At 43.8% G+C, this 8,235-nt stretch overlaps 1 pseudogene; it reads left to right on the top strand.

Annotated features, from left to right (window-relative positions):
* The first annotated feature begins 6,131 nt into the window (after positions 1 to 6,131).
* Positions 6,132 to 6,867, top strand: LOC142443472 (adenylate kinase 4, mitochondrial pseudogene; annotated as a pseudogene).
* Positions 6,868 to 8,235: the final 1,368 nt, after the last annotated feature.

Here is an 8,235-nt window from a genome sequence, read left to right as displayed (position 1 = left end):
TAAGGATGCTTGGAAAATTCATTTGGCTGACCTTGCTCCATTTGCTACCAAAATTTGAGAAGATTGAAGCATAATTTTTTAAAGTCATTGGAAAAAGAAAGGAAATGAAAAAGGAGACAGATATTTATAAAGACTCTGGTCGAAGGAAATTTTTCTAAGGTTAGAAAAGTGGCTCGTGTCTTGGGTTAGATTTCTCTGTCTTTCCAACTAAAACTTAATCCCTTGGTTGGCTGACTGTTGAAGCTTACGGTTCTCACCTCAAACAGTAACATGGGATGTATGCCTTCCAAGTATCTAAAACATATATCTTAGAATTCTGTGCTGCCTCATAATGATAAAATATCAGTTTGGAAACTCATATTTATGGAGGATTTTCTAGTACATTCATAGCCCATCTGTTTCTCAAAATAGCCATCTTTGCATTCAAACAGATTATAGAAAATTCCTTATAACAAGCAGGGTTGGCCTTTTGTAGAACCGCTTTTGCTTAAGTAAGGTTAGTAATTAGACTCTCTGCCTACAGAGTATAAATAAATCATTTATGGATGTAATTATTGATTAACAATGCCATTGGTATGATTTATAACACTTATAAATTTTTATTTGTAAAAAGGTTTATAAATAAACTCTTAAAAATGTTTATCTTTATAACTATTTTTAAAGAACCATGAGAGAATTTTATCTTCGTTTATAGAAACAGAAATTTCTGAGCTTCTTGCACAATAGGCTTATTTTTATTCTGTAATCATCAGGACTTATGCAGTTGATCATTTTTCTCTTCTTAGAGCGAAAACTGATATTGAGTCTCATGCGTATTATATATTGTCTATTGTCTATGTTATACCAGAAAGGAAGTACTTAATCAGCATGCATCGAGCTGAAAGACTAAAGAGAAAACCCAGGCCTCGAATTGTGATGCTGAAAGATTCTATGAGCAAAATATTGAACCATACAGGAAACATCAAAAGAAGATGGTAGGAATAGACAGTCATTGTCCCCCAAAACAACTAGTTGACTTTCAACCAATTCAAAATGTAGCATAAGATCAAGAACCAATGGCTTTGAAGGAAGAAGGCTAAGTCACACTGAAAGCACTGGTTAGAAACAAGGCCCAGGAATTGCTGGTATATCCATGGAAATATTTCAATAAGCCTGTGGAGCACTGAAAGCACTCACTCATCTCTGACAAGAAATCTGGAAGCCAGCTTGGCCAACTGCCTGGGAGAGTTCCATATGTGCACCCATTCCAAAGAAAGGGACTCAATAGACTGCAGAAATTATCGAACAATTTCATTGATATCACACACAAGTAAAAATTTGGTCAAGATCATCCCACAAGGGCTGCAGCGGTCCAGTGACAAGGAGCTGCCAGAGGTGCAGGCCAGGTTCGGAAGAGGACGTAGAATGAGGGATATCATTACTGACATCAGATGGATCTTGGCTCAAAGCAGCGAATACCTGAAAGATGTTTACTTGTGTTTCATTGACTAGGCCAAGGCATTGGACTTTGTGGATCATAACAAACGATGCATAACATTGAAAAGAATGGGAATTCCAGAGCACTAAATCGGGCTCATGCAGAATGTACACATGGGCAGGAAGGCAGTCCTTTGAATAAAACAAGGGACATGGAGTGGTTTACAGTCAGGAAAAGTGTGTGTCAGGGTTGTATCATTTCACCATACTTAGTCTGTCTGTATGCTGAACAGATAATATGAGAAAGATTATATGAAAAAGAACAAGGCACCAGGATTGGAGGAAGGCTTATTAACAACCTTTGATATGCAGATGACACAGCCTGCCTTGTCTTGATGAAAATCAAAGACTTCAGCTTCCAGGATGGATTGCAACTCAATGTAAAGAAAGCCAAATTCCTCACAAGGGAATCAAAGAAAAGATTGAAATGTCAAGGATTTCATCCTGCTTGGATCCATAATCAGTGCTCATGACAGCAGGGGTCAGCAAATCAAATGATGCATTGCACTAGGCAAATCTGCCGCACAAGACCGTTTTAAAGTACTGAAGAGCAAAAATGGAACTTGGAGGGCTAAGCTGGGCCAGATCCATGGTACTTTCAATCACCGCATGTGCAAGGACAAGTTGGACACTGAATCAAAAAGGCTGAGGATGGATTGACGCATTTGAATTATGGGCTGGCTACACGTATTTTAAGTACCATGAGCTGCCAGAAGAACAAACAAAGCTGTCTTGAAAGAAGTACATCCAGAATGCTTCTTGGAAGTGAATATGTCTGGACTTTGTCTCCTGTACTTTGGACATGTCGCCTGGAGAAGGACATCATGCTCGGTGAAGTGGAGGGGCAGTGAAGAAGACGACCCTTTGCGAGATGGAGTGACACCGTGGCTGCAACAAGGGGCTCAAAGAGAACAATTGTGAGACTATGTGTATGTGTGTGGGATAGAACATATGAAGTGCATAGAAGTACCTGACTCAGTAAGGGATGCTTGTGTTTGCCTGTTTTTATTTTTTTAGATTATTATGGATAAAAATGGGAATGGTTGAATATAAATAAAAATCTAATAAAATCCACAAATGGCATCCTAATATCTGACTATTTCATTCTGGAATAAAAAGTGCTTAATCTACGTGTTCTTTTTCTTGACTTTTGTAATCAGATTATCTAATCGACCAGTAAGCCAAGTATTGGCTAAGAAAATAATATTCTCATTTTGCTTAACTAATATTCGACTAAGTTTAAGTTTCTATTGCTTTGGCTGAAATAAGCTTCCGCTTCTTGGCAACAACACTGAACTTGAAGTAAATGGAAGTTTCAGTGAAGACTGGAGTAGTTATTATTTTTTGGAATCTTTAAAATATTTTTCAATTAAATCATTTTATTTTTATCTTCCAACAAGCATTTATGTGGAGTAGTTATTATTGAGGGACAGACAAAGATGAAAACTCTCCCTGTTGACTTAGTAGGAGGGTATTAGAGAAGGTCCCAAACTTCAAAGCTGTTGCCACTGAGTTGATTGCTACGCACAGCGCACAGCGGCCCTGTTAGTCAGAGTGGAACTGCCCGCCAGCGGGAGTTTCCATGGCGGGGATCTTCCCACAGAGCCCAAAGTCGCCGGTGGTTTGAATGGCCAGTTTTCTAGTCATGCGCCCAGTGCTCCAGCCCTGCGTCACCCAGGTAAGAAGTCTATCATGGAATTATTCTTCACAATACCCAGCCCTTGACACGCTGGGCAAAAACACTCAAACTCCATCCCCCGGCTCCCTGTTTGGTCTACGGCTGGGAAAATGAGGATATGGTAAGTGTGACGGGTCAAAATGAGCTAGGAATTAATCATGTCAGTGGCAAACACTCTTCTGTCAAACCAAGAGCAAATATGTATAAGTAATTGTGTGTGTGTACGTGTACAAACATATTTCTACACATCCTGTCATGCTGGAGTGATGCATGGGGGAGGCTGGGGAAGGATTGAGGTGCATGGATTGAGGCTGGGGAAGGATTTCCCCCAGGAAACCCTGTCTGCCTTTGGGATTAGCACCAGCCTGTTTCCAGGTGTGCCTGGCAAGGCTCTGAGAAGCAGGTTTTCTTCTCTAAAGAGAAGAAAATATGGGAGCAATATGAATAGCTCCTCTTTTGCCTCTCCAATTTATGCTTTTAGCTCATATCAAAAAAAGTTTTAAAGTCCGTTTTCTACCTTGAGACATGTCTGAAGTTTTAGCTTTTAAGTGTTCTTCTTAAGCAGTTTCCACCTTGCTTGGATCTGATCCTCTTTCACAGGTTAAGGAAAGGACAGTTTGTGATCCCTTTCTCTACCGCTGGGGAAGCCTTTTAAAAAGGCTAGAAAAGCACTTTCATCAGATCAGAGGCTTCTGACTGAATCATGAACATGAACAGCACAAGCTTCTAGGTATAGTCCCTGAGGACTGACTGAGGACAGTGCATGGTCAATTCTACATTTTTAACAGATGCAACTTGTTACAACGCCCCTCCTATCTGTAATGAGAAATGAGACATCTCCACGCTTATATACCCCATCTTTCATAGTGTTTGTAATCTGGAATGTGTTCTCATACAGAATATAAGCCAACAAAGCTAACTCTTGTATACACATCAAAGCTACAAAAAGCTGTCACATCTCGTAGTCTGATGAGACTCCTACCATCCTTGGATAGAGGCCACCTGCTAGGAAAAAAACACAAAGAAAGAAAACAGCTGTTTTGCCCTTAGCTAAAGGGTAAAGCGAAGAATAAAAACAGCCAACCTCCAAACCTCAAACTCTTGAGCAGAAGAGAGCATTCAAATAGGTTCCTGCTGAACCATGCGCGGTGATACAAACTGGTAACAACCTAGGCTGCGATCCCAAAGGTTGAAAGTTCTAGCCAGCCCAGCAGCACCTCTGAGAAATGCTCGGCAATCTTCCTCTGAACACGAGGCATGGACAATCCTCTGCAGGTCAGTTCTGCCAGACACATGTGGAGTCACCGTGAGTAGCAGTGACTGGACACCGGCTTCCATGGAAACTAAAGCAAGGAGTGGAGGGATAAAAGCTCCCATGAGTTCTGGTGGCTTGGTGGTTATGTATTGGGCTGATAGCTGCAGGCTCAGCATTTGAAAACCACCAGGAACTCACAGAGTCAAGTCTGCTCAGGCTTATTGGGTCGCTATGGGTCAGAATGGACTTGATGGCAGTGACTGTGGTTAGTTTGTGGTTTTGTTAGGCTTATAGAATGTTTTTTAAAAAACACTTTGAATAAAGAAAATAAAAATCTAAACAAAAACTTAGGGGAAAAAAAAGATGGAAAAGACCCGAGAAATCCATCCTGGAGGATGGCATGCAGTTTGAGGTATTAAACCAGAAAGGCTTTGTACCCAAAGGATGTTAAGAGCAGATTCGTAATGAGATGTGGACACTTAACATCTGGCAGCCTTCTAGCTGTAGTTCTCGCTTTTGTGACACATCGTAAATTCTAGCCTCTACTCCTGTGGTTGTAGTCCTGTTTGGTAGGGAATTGTCTGCTGTGCAAGGAGCCTGGGAGTCTACTGGATACACATTGGGCTGCTAACCACAAGGTTAACAGTTCAAAACCATCAGCCACTCCTTGAGCGAAAGATAAGGCTTTCTACTGCCGTACAAGTTAGCATCTCAGATGCCCACATGGTCAGTTCCACCCTCTCCTGTAGGGTCTCTATGGGTCAGAATGGACTCGATGGCAGTGCTTGTGGGTTTTGTCTGGTGTGCTGAGGAGACAGAGTTAGCGTGTGATTCAACCCTGTTTCCTTGGGCTAGGGGAAAATAAAAATCACCCCTCCATCAAAGCCATTTTTTGGTGACCTCCCCTTCTCAACTGAGCATGCATAAAAGCAAGACCTGCATAGGCTTTCAAATAGTTTGCTTCTTGCTTGGCATCCTACATCTGGCTTGCTCTGCCTGACCTCTAGGTCTTGTGACTTAAGCTACAGCCTATCACCGGAACTGATTTCACCAGCTTCTGCAACCTTATAAAGGGGAGGATCGCCAGACGGGCATCTAACTTCTGATATGGGGACTTACCCGCACTCACAGCCATGTGAGCCATTTACTTACTGGTTCATGAGTTCAGCGAGACGGTGCAGTGAAGTGTAGAACCCTGGGACACGCAGAAACATAGGAAGGGGAGGATTGGTGGCTGACATCAGGGACAATGGAGTGGTATATCATTTTGGAAAAGTTGGATATTAGGGACATCTTCAATCTCCACTTCATTGGGGCCAGTCTTACACTAATTTTTCTAAAAGAAATTATTTTTTGAGCAAAGTTAGGGATCTACATGTACCTTATTTCTGAAAAAAAATATTAGAGGCCGAAGTAAAATGGAATTCAATTAAAATGTAACTTAAAAATGTTACTACAAAATAATCATCATTTCTATGGTAATATTACAAAAGCTATAACATCATAAAGATCAGTAGGAAGACTTTATCACATTTAGGTATATGTATATATGTAAAATGATGTATTATAAAGGCGTTCATTATAGCAGTCCTTGTGATAGTCAAAGACTGAAAAATGAAATAAATGCCCGTGGTCTCCAGAGGCTCTCGTTCCCGCTGCAGGTTGGCCGCCTTGTCCACACGCCGGCCAGGGCGCGAGCGGCGAGGAGAGGAGAAACTAAGTTCCCAGCGCTCCGGGCTCCCTGCCGTCCCGCGGTCCCGTGGGTCGCCTCCCTCGGCGCGCTGGCCATGGCTTCCAAACTCCTGCGCGCGGTCATCCTCGGGCCGCTCAGCTCCGGAAAGGGCACCGTGTTCCAGAGGATCGCCCAGAACTTCGGCCTCCAGCATCTCTCCAGCGGCCACTTCTTGCGGGAGAACATGAAGGCGCACACGGAGGTTGGAGACATGGCAAAGCAGTACATCAGGAAAGGCCTTTTGGTTCCTGATCATGTGATCACAAGCCTAACGGTGTCAGAGCTGGAGAACAGGAGCGGCCAGCACTGGCTACTGGATGGCTTTCCCAGGACTCTGGCACAGGCGGAAGCGCTGGACAGAATCTGTGCGCTGGATCTAGTGATCACGCTGAGCATCCCATTCGAAACGCTCAAAGACCGTCTCAGCCAGCGCCGGATCCACCGTCCCAGTGGAAGCGTGTATAACCTGGACTTCAGCCCACCTCACGTACATGGCGTTGATGATATCACTGGTGAGCCATTGGTCCAGCGGGAAGATGATAAACCTGAAGCAGTTGCTGCCCGGCTAAGGCAGTGCAAGGATATGGCGAAGCCAGTCATTGATCTATACGAGAGCGGGGGAGTGCGCCTCCAATTCTCTGGGACGGAGACGAACAAAACTGGCCCTATGTGTACACGCTCTTCTCGAACAAGATCTCACCTATTGAATCCAAAGCAGCCTACTGAGCCTGCCCGATAGAAGATCCAGGAGAATGTGATCATTCAATTGTGTGTGAAGTCTTGGTGCCATGTCCAAATGAGAAGCTCACTCCTCCAGCCCGCGGCGTCTTTCCTCCTTTCTGTGGGGAGCTGGTCTACGCAAATGAACAAGCAGAAAACCACGGGGCTTCCCTTTGCCTTTCTGAAGGAGGCCCCCCCCACCCCGTCCACATCGAAGATGCCTCTGCACAGGTCTCACGCCCTTTGTGAAGAAGCAGGTATCGATGGAATTTCAAATGGTGTATGATCTGATTGCCAATTTTGCCGGCCAGGTTGTCGCTCTAGTAGCATCCTCGGTGGGGTTGGCCACTGGCTCTGTCCCTCAAAGGCAGTGGAACTACGGCACCAGCAGGCCTGAGCTTGCCATCTACAGCCCCGGCCCCGGCCCTGGTGTGTGCTCTGCCGGTCACAGTGGAATTGAAGCCAGATGCCCTCAGGCTGCTCCTCTGGTCTGCAGTGATGGGCCCACCATTCAGTTTTCTCTCGCTCGAGTGACACCTTTTTTCCGTATCCATGCTGCACGGAGTCGCCCCTTTGCAGACCTCCTGGGATGAAATGATTTGGCTTTTACTAATTTCATTAGACGGCATTATTTGTACATCTCTTTGATCTCTCCTGAGATGAAGGCGGACAGTTGTTGCTTTGGTCCCTCTCAAATCTCCTTTTCTGAGAGCTGAGAGCAGGGAGACCACAGAGCTCTCTTCCGGTTCCAAGCACTCAACTCTGCAGAGGATCTAAAACGGCTGCTCGGAATCTTGTGGATTGACATGGCTCTTTTTATTGTGTGTGTGGCTGGGTGTGTGTGTGTGGGGGGGGGAAATAAATAAAAGCCTCCAAAGTCTCATAGAAAATCTTCCCGAAACACAAATATTAAAAGATAGCTCATACATGAAACCATAAGAGCCTATGAAATTACTGGACCAACAGACTATTTTAACGTTTTTTACTCAAGACAATAAAACTTTGTTGTGAAAATGCTGCTAAATATGGATGCCGACAGTGTGTTTCTCCTGGAAGTGACCGAGCAGGTCATTAGTCAACAAAGGGCAGGGAGCCTGTGGGGGTCGACGACAATGTTGCACACACTGTACCCGGTCGAGTATGACGGCGTGATTAGGGAAATACATATATATAGATATATATCTTTTCAAAAGATGCATTTGATGGGTGACCATAAAGTCTAGATGCAGAAATAATGCTATCTTGTTGCACATGGTAATGTCATATACCAATAAACAATTGATTGACTTGTCTGGTTTCCAGAAAAAAAATGAAATAAATGCCCATTAATTGGAGACCAATTAAATGGGGTATAGCAAGTTATACACAGGAATA

Source organism: Tenrec ecaudatus, chromosome 3, assembly GCF_050624435.1.
Source record: "Tenrec ecaudatus isolate mTenEca1 chromosome 3, mTenEca1.hap1, whole genome shotgun sequence".
In the NCBI taxonomy this organism is placed as follows: domain Eukaryota; kingdom Metazoa; phylum Chordata; class Mammalia; order Afrosoricida; family Tenrecidae; genus Tenrec; species Tenrec ecaudatus.
This window is presented reverse-complemented; position numbering and strand designations above follow the sequence as displayed.